Source organism: Mauremys reevesii, linkage group 6, assembly GCF_016161935.1.
Source record: "Mauremys reevesii isolate NIE-2019 linkage group 6, ASM1616193v1, whole genome shotgun sequence".
In the NCBI taxonomy this organism is placed as follows: Eukaryota; Metazoa; Chordata; order Testudines; family Geoemydidae; genus Mauremys; species Mauremys reevesii.
The window spans coordinates 46,316,602-46,332,120 of NC_052628.1; the positions used below are offsets into that span (position 1 = coordinate 46,316,602).

The 15,519-nt window shown below is 40.4% G+C and overlaps 1 long non-coding RNA gene across 1 annotated transcript in view; it reads left to right on the forward strand.

Annotated features, from left to right (window-relative positions):
• LOC120408156 overlaps positions 1 to 14,163 on the forward strand; it is a 57,493-nt gene extending 43,330 nt beyond the window's left edge. Inside the window, exons 3-4 of the long non-coding RNA XR_005600470.1 lie at positions 6,312 to 6,459; positions 7,452 to 14,163. This is a non-coding gene — a long non-coding RNA (uncharacterized LOC120408156). The remainder of the gene's footprint in view (positions 1 to 6,311; positions 6,460 to 7,451) is intronic.
• The last annotated feature ends 1,356 nt before the right edge of the window (positions 14,164 to 15,519 follow it).

The following is a 15,519-nucleotide window of genomic DNA, read 5'->3' on the forward strand; positions in this document are numbered from 1 at the left end:
TGACAAGAAGGTGTGAGTAACAGTAGGGGGGAAATTAGCATGGGGAAATAGGTTTTACTTTGTGTAATGACCCATCCACTCCCAGTCTTATTCAAGCCTAATTTAATGGTGTCCAATTTGCAAATTAATTCCAGTTCTGCAGTTTCTCACTGGAGTCTGTTTTTAACGTTTTTTTGTTAGAGTATTGCAACTTTGAGGTCTGTAATCAAGTGACCAGGGAAGTTGAAGTGTTCTCCGACTGTTTTTTGAATCTTATAATTCTTGATGTCTGATTTGTGTCCATTTATTCTTTTGCGTAGAGACTGTCCAGTTTGGCCAATGTACATGGCAGAATTGGAATTAACTTGCAAACTATTTCCCCATGCTGATTTTTCCCCCTACTGTTACTCACACCTTCTTGTCAACTGTTGGAAATGGGCCATCCTGATTATCACTACAAAAGTTTTTTTTTCTCCTGCTGATAATAGCTCACCTTACCTGATTACCCTCATTACAGTTGGTATGGCAACACCCATTTTTTCATGTTCTCTGTGTATATATATTTTCCTACTGTATTTTCCACTGCATGCATCCGCTGAAGTGGGTTTTAGCCCATGAAAGCTTATGCTTAAATAAATTTGTTAGTGTTTAAGGTGCCACAAGGACGCCTCGTTCTTTTTTATGAGGGTAGAGTGACTAACACAATGGGGTCCTGATCCTGTAATGGGGCTTATAGGTGCTATCAGAATACTACTAATGAATGGTCTCAGCTCCAGTCTATTGCTGGAGTTGGCCTTTATGCGCTAAACTACCCAAATTCAGCCAACAGGTTTACACATGTAGTGAACATGCTGAAGAGAAAAGAGGTGAAGATCTGAGGAAAATCTAAGGAATTTGGAATGGGTGGAATTTGGCACTATACGTAGAAAATGTGCCACTTAATAGAGTTGTTCTCTCTTTTTCAATTACAGTTCTGCACTAGGTGTGTGCTAGTGTGTTTTAGGGTAATAAACTTGTCACACTGAATAATGGGGTAAAATGGCACAGTTACACACAGAGCCAAAACCAATCCTCTGAGCATTTTAATTCACTAACTCAACAAATCACATTTTAGGAAATAAAGAAGATGGAAAAATTAGAAAATTGAATGGAGCCTTACTTGTGTAGAAGCCACATGAGTCTGAATGAATCCAAATATTATTTATAGGAGGAAAATATTCATGTTCATTGCCAGCTATTAAATCTTGTTTATCCTCCTTTAAACTAACCAGAAACACATTTTGTCCAAATGCTTTTTAACAGTTTCAGTGCTGTGGTTATATTGTAACTCTGTTCCTGCTTTTTATATTTGTTAAAAAGAAAATAAATAATTCAGGCCCTGACCCTGCAGCTGGAAATCCCAGTGGGAGTTCTGCCTACGAACCCGATTCAGGCAGGGCGCTGAAGCACATTCCTCAATTTAAATAAGTGTTTAAGTCTACTGAAGTCAATGGCACTTGGGCATATCCTTAAGTGCCTTGTTGAAACTGGGACCCACTGGAGTGCCCACAGTCAGCCCCTCTTATTAAAGGATCATAGGCTCACTTCTGTAAACTTTGCCTCACCTGACTAACCCAAGCTAGTTCAGTGGCACTACTTATGGGAAGAAAGACTATAGATTCCAAAGCCAGAAGGGTCCATTGTGATAATATAGTCTGACCTTGTAGATAAAAGAACAGCCCCAAAATAATTCCTGGAGCATATCTCTTACAAAAACTTCCAATCTTGGTGAAAAAATTGTCAGTGATAGCAAATCCCCTGTGCCCCTTGGTAAGTTGTTCCAGTGATTAATTAATCGCATTGTCAAAAATGTACACCTTATTTCCAGTCTGAATTTGTCCAGTTTCAACTTCCAGCCATTGGATCATTTCTCTGCTAGATTGAAGAGCCCATTATTAAATATTTGTTCCCCATGTAGACACTTATAGACTGTGATCAAGCTGCCTCTTAACCTTCTCTTTGTTAAGCTAAATTCATTGAGTCTTTGAGTCTATCACTATAAGACATGTTTTCTAATCCTTTAATCATTCTCATGGCTCTTCTCTGAACCCTCTCCAATTTATGCTCATGTGAGGAAAGGTTTGCCAATTTTAATTTCCTTTTTCTACTCTACGCAGAAATGTTATAACTAGATAAAATGCAGCCAATGAAATCGAATACAAGTGCCACATCTACCATGCCTGCAAAGTTCCTATAGGACAGCGATACTATAAAAGCAACCAAAATGTATCAACATAATCACTGCACAAAATTAACAATAATTCCGGTTGAGTTCTTCTTTATGCTACGAACCACAAAAAAGCTTTATTATCTGTCTTCAGATAAAGGTGGGTTAGTTTCACCCTCTTTTAAACAATATGATATAAGCCTTATTTTTCTTCCAAAAAATAAGTCAGAAGTGTACAGATTATCACACTTCAGTAATAAACATCAGTAGGTGCATGAGTAGCTTCTGCTGGAAGCGGATATAAAGAGTAAGCAGCTGTAGACAGCATTACAGTTGAGAACTGTATGTATCTTTCTTTTGGATGGCTGCAGTTGTGTTGACAGGTGTGTCCTCATATCTGTGGAGCCCTATGTAGCCTTGACATCTGGGACATTCTGGGTCACTTTATTGTCAGAAGTTATATTTGTTTGACATATTACTCTCTGCCTGAAGAAAAACACAGCCAGGCTGAGGCTACCATAAAAGAGGACACTAACCTCTTAAGTTTTGTTTGGGAAAGCAATTGATGAACCAGGGATGGGATCAAAGGTAAAATTAAGATCTATATTTTTAAAGAATAGCTAATCAAGCAGCCTGCAGACAGATCTGTTAGCTGGACAGTCTCAGGTTCAGTGTCAGCAGTAGATTACAACCACTTGATGTAAAGTGGAAATGAATAGAACCCATGACTCTGAAGTTAGTTAACAATGCAGTTGACTTGAGAACAAATGTATTTCATATTGATATGGCTAAATTGTATTGGCTACTTCCAAGGATCACACAGGGCAAGTGAAGAAGGAAGGTGTGGAGGTGTCATAAAGCTCACTTTTGTTATCCCCTGGTCTTGGGGCTGCTTTCTATGGGGCCAGTCCCCAGGTGTAGCTAGAGCAGCCTGAAGAAGCATCTAACTTACACCAGCTGGTAAGGTCTGGAAAGGCTGAAGCAGCAGGCAGGAATCAGAATGCATGGTTGCCCTTTGATGCACATTCCTCCAGCCAAAGGCCTTACCCTTGTAGTTAGAAAGACAGGTAGCATAGCAGCCTCTCCATTGGCTCTATGTGACAGGAGGAACTGCTGCTTGCACCATTAAAAAAGCACCTCACATTTTCTGAGTATAGTTTCCACCAGCTGTCTGAGTGAAGAAATCAGGAGTTGAGCTGCATGCCATTAATACTAGCTTTGTAAGATTGTATTAATCCTACTGAGCCACTTGAGAAACATGTCATGTGAATTTGAATAGAAAGCAAAGAATTAAAAAGGCACGGAGACCTGCAGATTCCCAGCACTGTAAAAGGCAATTACTATAATCCTATTGTATCACCTTATATTCCTGTTGAAAGAGAACGATAACGTTATCCTAAAGAGCTAAGATACTAAGGAAAAAAAGACTCAAAGCAAGCCCTACAGACAGCCATGTGCAGGGCTGGTTATTACTGTTTGGAAATGATCAAGACTTCCTCCAGGATTCTTTTGCAAAGTGGACTTTATCAATTTGCAGTTTACACTTCTCTTTGAACAAGTATTGATGGAAAGGCAGAGGAGTTCAAAAGGGAATCCTTCCTGCTTGTATGAATTCAGGGTAAAGCACTAAATAATTCCACAGCAACAAATAATAAATATTTTACATTTATATGCAACCTTCATCTCAAATTGCTTTATATGCTATGGACCCCAATTCTGAATCCTTTATTCAGACTACAATAGGAATAAATCTTTAGATACCTGTGCCGGTCAGTTTTGCAGCTCAGGTGCTATGTAGACAAGAATCACATCAATTACTGTTGAAATGCAGCCAATTCTGAGGTGGAATGTGGTAGCTTTTTGAAGAAATTTATAGGCAAAATATAATTACCTTTACAGGACTATAGCCAGGTAACTTGAGTTAACACTCTAATTTTGTGACTAGCTGGGCCAAACACTTTTAGTGATCAGTTATCATATTACTTTAATAGCTCTTTTGAGTAACTGTGGGCTTGTCTACACCATGCAGCTTTTAGCAACAAGGCTGCGTCGACAAATGTCAGTGTGTGTATAGGCTTTTTGTCGGCACTTTTGCTGACAAAATACTTCCAGCTAGCAAGTGTGAAAAATCAGGACATGGGGTGGGGGCTAATAAGTGTCTATATGAAGACAAAGCCCCAAATATCAGGACTATCCCTATAAAATCGGGACATCTGGTCACCCTAATTCCAGCCCTGCGAGCGGCCTTCGCTTTGTCGACAGGAGAGCACCGCGGCAAAACTTTTATCTTTTGGGGGGAAGGGAGCTTTTATAAATACCCATGAAAGACAAAAGTTTTGTCAACAACTTGGCAGTGTAGACAAGCCCTGTGTCTCTGAATCAGCACAGCATCCCATGCCTTTTGCTGTGGTATTGGCTTAAGCCAATCTCCCAGGACTTGCCTCCACAATTGGGTCATGTTGGAGCATAACCTTGAGCAGTCATGTTAACTAATGCAACACTAAACATCCGTTGGTAGTCAACATAGGCAGGGATGATCACATTTGATATCATATCAAATGATTATAGATAAACTTATAGGATTATCTATGATTAATTGGCACAAGGCTAAATACGATGGTCCCTGTCTTCACAAAGTGAGGAGTTGTATTACATATTATGCTAATTAACACAACTCCTCAAGGCTGTGATGAGAACTGGTCATGAAAAGGAAAAGTTTTTTTTGCCAAAAAATTGGAAATTTCAGTTTTCTTTCCAAAATGGAATGTGTTGGTTTTTTAAAAAAAAATATTCATGAAACATTTTGTTGAAAAATTTTGAAATTTTTTTTGTTTCCTCCTTTTCTTCCCCCTCCCTCCATATTTTCCTGTTCCCCACTGACTATAATATAACCAATTACATCCAGGTATATTTCATTTTTCATTTTCCTTTATTTTGCTTTTTTCCTTTTGCAACTCTAAGTTTTCAAAAGTGAAAAAGGCCATTTTTCTATTGAAAACAAGTTTTGAACAAAAACAATTTGACCAGAATTGTATCCTAACTACTACACGAGGAGAACATAAACCATTCCCAAGGCAACGTGTCATCTTCTTTGCCATAATTCTTTATATTACTGTAAGAGCTAACTATAACTCAGCTTGATCTATAACTTTCTGTATATTCTTATTCATATACACTATGTTCAGAGACCCCTATACTCTGTGACAAGCTGGGCGTAAATATTCTGGCAACTTCATTTAATTAAAAATCACAATTTTTCATTTAAACATGCAAATGAAAAATGCAATCAATACAGTAGCCCCTCCCTTGTTTCTTTGGATATTCAGTGTATTTTATGCTGGTCTCACATTTTCAATTTTCAGTATGCCAACTGGAGGTTTTGGAATCCAGTTAGGTGACGATTGGGGCTTTTGGCCTTAGGGAAGCCTGGGGGAGGCATTTTGGGAGGATAGTTTTCCCAGGTTTCTGGGAGGGGACTTGAGCTGGTGTTATTTGATACCAGAAGGAACTCCTAGATAATTGAACCTAGTCCTTTTTGCCGCCAGCAACACCTGGCAGAAGGGTTACAGGGAAATAGTTAACAAGGTTGGTATCTAAACTGTCATCTACACATTTTAAGAGTTAACATTTCATTGAGATGAATGAGTCCAGTTTGTACCTCTGAGCTATTGGAAGGCGTTTTCTATAATGACAGAGAAACAGTGACCCAAAGATGGGGGTAGGGGCTATAAACATACTGATACCCTTTTATGAACCCAGGGAAGGAGATAGGCTTCCATCTCCAAGGATTAATAATGGAAAGGAGAACCAAGTACAATTTTTAATATGTAAATTATAATGATCTGTAATCATAATTACTGCTACTAACATGTAAGCTCTACTAGTGTGGCATTACTGGTCCCCTGATCCTCCTTCCCCCATTCCTACTGACTGGTTGTTGCACCCTCTTATTGCATCTTATCTTAATTAAATTTGTAAGTGATTCAGGTCAAGGACTATTTTTTACTGTTTGTACAGCACCAAGCACATTGGGGCTCAAGTGTGATTGCACCCTTATGGAGCTACCATAATATCAATACATACAATTTTTCTTTGTTTTTACCTGTTTTTTCTCTCTCGTTCTTAGTGTCTTGTGGAACTGGAACTATCATTTGGATTTGGCGGTCAGTGTGGGGATCCAGGGGCTGACTGAACATCCCAAGAAATGAACAAATCTCTACATTATGTGGAGGAAGATAAAACAGTGGGGGTTAACTGGAACAGAGGTTCTCAAGGTAATAAAAGGCTCAAGATAGGTTGCAGCGCCTACTAGGGAAGGTCAAGAATTTTCCATTGAAAAAACAAAGTTTTAGACTAGATTAAATCTCTTGTGGGAAAAATATCTCTGCTTTCCATGGAAACTTTCCATTTTTCATCAAAAAGCAATGCCTGGAAATGGAAATATTTCAGTTCTGAGATGTCACAGTGATGTTTCCTTGGCACTATAATTGGTGGGTATTTGGGAAAGTGTTGGTAAACCTGGAAAGTCTCACAAATTTCAGCACAAACTGATTATTCATCCAAAAATCAATACCAGAAGTACATTGATCAATTTCTAGTTGCTTTCTGTTTTTAGATATTCTCTTTAATATGTTTGTCAGCCAATCAGGAAGAAAAATCAACACCACGTTACTTAGGTGAACAATCACACAACCCATGTAGCAAATAATGAATAACGCATTTCCAGTACATATTGGTGAACAAATAATAACTTGTACTAAAACTCATGGATCCAGGAAATGTCATGAACACATTAACAGAACCCAGAAGTTTTTCCCAACTGAATGCTGGAATAAAACTAGGTTGAGGCAGAATGTGTTTTGGGCCTGATCCCGTGCAGAGGGTGTTATCTGGTGGTAGACAGAGGCAGCTTGATTTTCCTCTTGATTAAGAGTAAGTTAGAAATAATTCTATAGAAATCAATGGAAACATACTGGTTTAAAGCTAGTGAAAGGGAGAGGAGAATTGGGTGCAATTTATAGAATTTAGCAGGATCCAATGTACATTTGTTCCAAGAGGCCAAACTCTGGGAGCTTGAGCTCACAATTTACACTGTATTGGTCGTGCTGGCACCAAGAGTTTGTAGCCCAGTTAAGAGAAGTGTGGGTCATTAAACACTAGTGCAAACTCTGTTGACACCAAGGATGAATTAGGCCCCCTGTGTTGTTGGACGGGATAAGGGGAAAGGAAGGTTACTGAGCCACTCAAATCCTCTCTCTTTCATTAGGTCTCAACCGCACAACGTGTTCAGGAGAGTCCCAGTCTAAACTGGGATAGAGAGAGAGAGAAAAATGGGGTTGGGGGAGCAATGGACTTCTTGATATTTGCTTTCCCACTGGAAATTGCAACAAGACATTAAGCAACAGGATTTGCTCCACTCAGTTGACTTAGAACAGCTGCTCACCAATTTTTTCAGCCCCGGGAGGAAAAGCAGAACTTTGCCCTGGGTCTGAGCAGCTTTTCAGAAGCAATCCAAGTCAACCTTCCACTCAATGACTTCATTCAAAGCTGGTTTACATCATGAAGAGAAACTCCGTTTATTTATTTGTAATAACTTCGGGGTTTATGGACCTGCAAGGGGATGTAATTTAAGAAAACAGCGGCAAGCTTTTTCAAATACCAAGGTTTCAAAACAGGCCCTGTGAAAAACTCATCAATGGAAAGAGTTCATTATTAAAAATCAAAAACTACAGCAAAACATCTTTGTAGAGGACTTTGGAGAGAGAGCTTCTGAAACTTTCTGTCTGCAATACATAACCTTTAAATGGCTAAAGGAAAAGACGAGCTTCCTTCAAGGTCACTGAACTAGCTTCTGAACAGAATTGGTGATAGTGTAGTTTACTATCTCAATGGCACAATAAGCACCTTTTTAAAATACCTCACCTAGCAATTTTAAATATATAGAAAGAGAATTTAACAGCTTTGATTTTAAAAAATACTCTGAGTCCCACTTCAAGCTCAGGAATGAGAGTCAGAGACTATCTTCCAAGCTCTGCCACGGAACCATTCCCACCATAGACCATTCTCCATGTGGATAGCAATACATTCCCATCTCCCAGGCGTGTTTGTGGGTTTAGAATACTTTAGAAAAATTTAGAGTCTCAGCTGCTGGAAGGCAGTTTGAACTGGTGACTAAAACAGGGAACCGGCGGACAAAACCCCCGTGTTTCATTCGCAACCTACTCCATCATCTCGGGCAAGTCATTTCACCTCTTGGTGCCTCACTATCTATAAACGGGAGAAGGTTTACGCCTCATTGCAATGCATGTTGGGGCTCTTGGACAGAGGATGTTGTATAAATGCACGAGCCAATATAACCAGAAAATAAAACAGACACAACCCTTGTTAGTGACTCAGGCACTACCACACAGTGCATGGTTTCCATTTGTCTGAAGAACAGACTGGCCATCCACCCAACAGCATGGAACAGTGTGTGTTCTCTTACCAACCCACACAGTGCAGCCAAAGCACAGGCTGCCAAGCTACCAAGACAGCTCATCCCAGCACACTGCTCATCCACCCATGTAACACAACATGCTGCTTCCCAACTGGACCACCATGAAACCCAGCTGTAGAGTGCAGTGACCTCGGGTCTACTAGTTTTTAATGGCTACAGCAAAGAAATGTTAACCCTTTCCTTCCTTTTTGTTAAATTCAGAGGTGGAGAGAAATCAATATTGGTAGGAGCTTGTTGGAAGGGGAGAGTGGCAGCATTGAAAGAAGGGAGAGGGAGCCAGAGAAGTTCAGCGTGAAGTATGAGAGGTTGGCATGGGAGGAAGAGCAGTGAGGGGAACTGTACAGGTGGGGAGGCCATAAGGATAATTTAATAATTACCACTCTAAGAGCCTACAGAAGGAGATCCAGCTACTACCAGGTGTGCACAGCAGAGGAGTGGCCTGCTGGATTGGTGCACCTGGGACTGGTGCCAACTCTGTGAAAAGAGTGACAGTGGGCACACTGCAACCCTTTGATCTGAGTGACATCTCAGTACTAACCAGGTAAGAATACAGAGACTCTGCCCATGATGTCAGAAGTTATGGGTACCTATTGGGCTGAGCCAGCCATGCTAATCTATGTGGACAGCACATATCAGACATCTCCTATAAGGAGATCACTGTTGCTCCTTAGGATTTGACACCATAACAGGCTCTTGTAGCTTCCACACTGAACACCAGTGGGGTGGCTATTACATCCATAATTCTATTGTTCGCTGTATGGAGGCGTTGGAGATTCCCAATGCCATATGTGAGGACAATCTAACTTTGGAATCTCTGTATGGGCAGTACATTAGTATTCTTTTGCTTTCTATGTGTTGCATGTAGTCTTGAGGATGCCAGCACACGGCTAAATCAACTCTTTATAAATCCTCAGAAATCTTCCATTGCAAATGTGGAGTGGAGGATGGTGCACTTAGTGCTTGTGAAAAGGCACTGTGACAGTGCCAGAGCCTGAAGACCTCTACTTATATAGCAAATACAGCAACAATACAAACTTCCACATGGCACCTCAACAACAAGTCTCAGCCCTCTGGAGGGGTCACATAGGGGCAGAAGGAGAAGTCAGTCTCCATATCCATTCAGTTTTTGGCTTCTCTCATGAGAATGCTATCAGTGCTACTACCACTGTTCTCAACCCATCTCCATGCCCCTCCCTTAGTGTTACTGCTGCCCTCCCACCTGAATACCCTCCCCCTTCCAAATAGAGTTGTCTTCTCCAAGCTCTCAAGACTGTTTATTTTCTCTTCCCAGTTGCAGTAGTCCTGAAACATCCCAGAATCCGTCTGTGCATGACAGGAGCAAAGCCGCCTTCTGGGGGTCGTTAGGGTTGTTGAGGTGGGCAGGCAGCAGATGGAAAGTGAACGAGTTCAGGAAGTCTGAGAAACATGAGTAAGGAAGCAGGGAGGCAGACAATGGAAAATAAATCTAGATAAATAAAAGGCTTTTTTTTCTTTTGCTCCATCATGCTTCGCATTAGGATGGGAACCCCAGTTCTGGAAGGGAAAGAATTGCCCTCTTGCAAATGACCCCTTTGAATCAGAAGCTTTACCAAGGTAACTACCCCAGTAGCAGTGCAATAAGGCAGGATATTAAAAATCATATCATTTAAAAAACCTCTCCCCTCCCCCTGTCCCAAGCCTATGGCAACATTCACAGCTGACAAAATGTGCCTTCCAAATAAAACCGGGTATACGTTATGTACCTTCCGCTATGCCTGGGAGGGACGCTTGGGAGCTTTCCTTCCCAAGCCCATCCCCTGCTGCTTTGGGGCAGAGTGTTCAGCTTTCCCACCAGGATGAGTAAGGAAAATGCCTTGTTTGGGCTCACAGACTGAATTGTTTTCCCAACAAAGCCTCAGCTTGGTTCAGGCAGCCCCGATATTCCCAAGTTTTCCAGGGCTTTTTTTCCTGCTCGAAGAACACATCACCTAGTGTCTGCCAGGCTTCTGCTTCTTGTTTGACATCCCTTATTTACAAAGCAAACAGAATGTTCCTTTTAACACACATCATGCTAAGTTTATTAATGAAGAAAACAATCCCAGGGGGTCAACCCAGGGGACCCTTGAAACCTGCCAGCAAAAACTCTTCAAACGCTCAACGCGTCAGATCCTCCAAAACGATATTTCACACAATGAAGTAAAAATAATATTTTCCTTTCGGCCTTTCCAGCCGCTTTTGGGGCAAGCAGACAGAAATTATTTTCTTACTCTGCTCCCAGAGCAGAGATCTGTATGAAGCTGCGTTTATTTGTTTAACACGATGATTTCATCCTAAATGTCTCGACAGCAAATAGTTGGTGGTTTAATAAAGGCCCTTTGAAAGAAGGGCCTGAGCAGTTATTTGTACAGGGAAAATGCAAAGTATGCAGCTCTCAGGAGGAGAGCTAGAAATGGCTGTTGTGATTAAGGGGGTGCAGGGAGGACCCTGAACTCCTCTCTGTCTGCGAGGGGAGAACAGTAACTCCTGGGGCTCTGTTTCCTCATACTGAGCTGCCACATCTGACTATAGGGATGGAAGGAGTCTGACCTTATTATTAACAAATGACTGATACTCCCTCTCCACCCCAAAGCAAATACTTTTACAAAAGACAAAGGACCCATTCTTTGTACATTGCTGTTAGATTATGAAAATAATAAAATGATGATAAACACACTTGTATTGGCTTGTGGCACCAGTACAGTAATCTGAAGGGAGAAATATATGTGGAGGCTGCTAGAATAAATCCTCAGACTTTACAGGGCTAACTCATCATGGGCCAGGTTTTCCAAAGGTGAGTATAGGATTTGCACCTACCAAATGCCCATGTGCACCTGTTGTGCCTGCATAAACTCTCGTCTGTGTCTGCAAAAGTATCATTAACAGAGTGGATGCACACAAACACAACTGGGACTGCAAATTACCCTATTTGCACACACAAATGCCTGTTTGCAGGAACAATGGGGCCACACACAATTTTTGTGGATGTAATTAATACATGCTGTGTGGCAAAATTTGGCTCTAAAGGCACAGAGAAATAAAATCTTGGATATATTTCATTTGGACTATTTTTCATCTGGCTATGCAGTATTCTTTGTTTGGTTCTGCATAGGAGAGTAAACAGTCATCTGATTCTTGACCTTGCATCTGCCTTTAAGTAGATGTGTGTCTGAACCACAGAGATTGGATCAAGATCAAAATCCAGGTCCAAACATTCCCAAAGTTCAATGTTTTTTGGATCTAAGATTTGATATTGGCCCACTTCTAATTTAAATGTCCTTTTTTAACAAGAAAAATGCAACCAGTAGTGTTTGATGCTTGACAGTAGTTCTAAGATCTATCAGAACTTTATTATGCATAAATTATGGAGTTTGGATTAATGGTTCATCTTAGTTTAATGTTAGGATTTTTTTAATATGTTGTGCAATGTAATAACAATTACCCATAGCTATAAGTAATGAACCAGGCCAAATTCAGTTCTTTTAACCAGGTAGAAGTTTGGAGTAACTCTACTGAAGTTAAAGATACCTCAGAGGAGTTAGTCCAAGTTTTGTTTGGCATAAAACTGAGAACACAATTTGTCTCATAAGCTTTGCAAATATTTTTGTCATATATAAGGGGAAAGCATTTCTTGACAAATTCATTGTGAGGGTTTTAATTGCCTTTTCGCCTTCTGTTAATGATATTACTTACACTATCACTGACATTTGAAACAAAGTTAACGGAAGGGCTTCAGTGGATTCGAGCTTTTGTCCAAGGAACACTGTAGTACTTTGATGTGAAAAATAGTTGGGGGGTGTCCTTTATCTTACCCAATATGTTCAGATTGTGCAATTTCGAGTGACGCATATGGCAGCAGAAGTATTGCAAAATTCAGTACCATCTATTTATGCAATATTCAGCAAAACATATTATATATTATTTGGCTATGACCTGTACAATAATTGCAAACAGTCAAATAATGAAAAGAAGGGATCCAAACAATATGGATGTCCTAAACTTTAAAAATGTGGGGAGAATGCATAATATGCCCACAAAAAAGTGGGACTATGGGGTAGAAGGGAAGTTAAATAACATGGCATTGCGTCCTGGGTGAATGTGCAAAGTAACTATAAATTCTTTAGAATGGAGATTGTGGGCTTGCTTTCAGTTTTACTCAAAGCAGCATAACTGAGATCAGAATCTGGTCCATTGTATTTGAAGTGTTTGTAAAGTGACATCGACATTTATTCTATAGGAGAAATATTAACTGGAGCTGGTTGAATGGTGATAATTGAACACTAAAATTTGTAAACGTGGGGGAGAGGAGTTGGCTTGGTGAGGAATTCAGAAACCAGTCCTATTAGCTGAGCATCTATTTGGTTCAGAAATATTCAGTCAACAGCATGAGTGAGCAAATGGCAATGTGAGCTTTGAGTCATGTGACTTAGTTTCTGGTCCACGATTGGATGACCTAAGCTGGACGCAACTCATTGGGGGTTTGATTGTCTCTGGTGGAATTGAGAGTGTGAGCACTCTTTGAGAGAGTTGCCAGGACATATTAACAGAGAAGCAGGAGCCCTAGGGAATTGACAGATGAAGGAGATTTATAAACATCTCTTTCCAGCTGGTTTCTCACAGCACTAGTGAATCCAGTTATGTGTATTTGACCAAATCATCCAGACCACCTCTGAAGTGCTGTGAATTCATTCATGAATACCAATGCAAGAGGGCAAGGGGCTCACTGGTGTCTGGTAGTGAGTTTCAGCTGGCCTGACCAGTTGAATGTGCCCCAACTTACTAACGTCATAACTTTTATCTAAAAGGTGCTATATAAGACATCAATAGAAAGCTAATATCTTAATGATAATTAATATTATTGTATGGTGTATATATGGAAGACAAATTGAAAATTACAAACATTGGGAATTATGTTCTGAAAGTGTGTCTGCCAGGCAGGGGTAACATAACCCCACCCTAGACAAAGGAATGTAGTTCTGCCATCTGGAAGATATTTCTAAGGTACATTGAGACAATGGGAATGCAATTGACATAGAAGGTAAACAGGAGCATCATGCTAGCAAGGGGAGGACACAACCACTCAGCATCACAGCACAGGGAGGAGATAGCAGGAAGCAGATCAATGTACATTTTAGCAAACACCAGCATGGGAAGAAGCCAGCCTGGAACTTCCTCTACTTGGAGACTACATGTTGCCTTCCTCACAGCTTGAATGAACTTTACTTTGGAGTGTAATCTTCAGAAGAATCAATTGCAAAGGTCCTCTGGACTATAAAAGAGAGGGGCAAAGAATCCCAAGTTGTCTTTTATCTAAGATGACAAAGAAAAAGAGCACTTTGGACTTTGTGGGAGAAACTGACCAGAGGGTTTGGTCAGCCATCTTGCTGGAAGATACATTGGAAAGGAAAATACCTTGAACAAAGGCTGTAGCTTTTTGTGTTAGAAAGATTTGTTTCACTCCTATTTACTTGTAACCATTTCTAACACTTTTCTCTTATACTTGAATTCACTTAAAATCCTATTTCCTTTCATTAATAAACTTGTTTTATTTTTAATCCTAACCACCACAGTGCTGTGTTTGAATTAGTGTTTGTTAACCCTGGCCAATGGGATAAGCTGTGAGGTTTGTCTCTTTTGAGATATTCTGAGTATTCCAGGACAGGGCTAGGCACTTCAGGGCAGATGGTTTTGGGGAAATTCAGGACAGGAAGTGTGCTGGGGTCACCTCTGCATAAGGTAACTGTGTGAGACATTCTACAGTGGTTCTGCTGTGTTGTAGACGGGCTGCTGGAATTGGAGTTGCTGAGTCAGAGCGGTTGAATGCACAGACACTCAGTGCATGCTTGTCTGCAGGTTGTCAGTGTCCAGGCTGTGAGCCACCAGATTTTGTGACAACCAATGAGACAGAACATGGTCAAAATTGTACCAATGTTACCCACACAAAATTCTCTGTTACTCGCACACCTAGGGCTCAAGGCATAACCCTCTTAATTTAGGCACCCATCCTTACCCTTCCCTGGGCTCAGGGCATAACCTACACTCTGTGGGTTTGTGGGATCTTTTACCAGTGAAAGAGCCTTACACAGTAATATCCTCCTTAACCTTTATTTATTAACAATCACCAAAAGAGAATAGACATGCTAAGAATATAATGCTCACCACTCCTAATAAGGCAGATGAACTTTTCTTGATGGCCTGTCAGGATCAGGTCAGCTGGGGACTTCAGCTTCTGCACAGTGTCATTAACAGAGTATTGAGGTCTGGCAGCTCTGATCTCGGGGCTGTGTCCTGGAGTTCATTCCAAATAACTTCCTTTTGGTCCCCAGTTTATATATTGAAACATGCTTAGCTATACCTTAATACATCATTTTACTAAAATATTGCTAAACAATTTTCTAAACAATCGTAATATATTGTAAAACAAATCCTTTTACCAATCATACCCCACCACCTTAATTGACTTAGCAAAATTAATTATGTAACAGACAGAAACAGTCAAAGAACCATACAGACCATACAGATAAACAGTAGAGAAGTAGGGACCAGAAAAGCAAAACAATAGAAGTATAGATTTTACAGTCACAACTGTTGATAAGTGATTTCTTGCCAGACAGACGCTATCAAACAAAGTTTTCTTTAACCATCTTAAGCTCTGTTTATCTGGTGATGGTGGGTGCTGTTAGGACAGGATCACCTTCCTAACAGCCCGATATTACATTGTTTTAATGTAATTTAGATGGAATGTGAGGATGTGACTTTCTGCTTCTCAGCTAATGGCTGCTGCTCTCTGCAGAAAAAGGCCTTAGAATATGGCTGCAGGAAA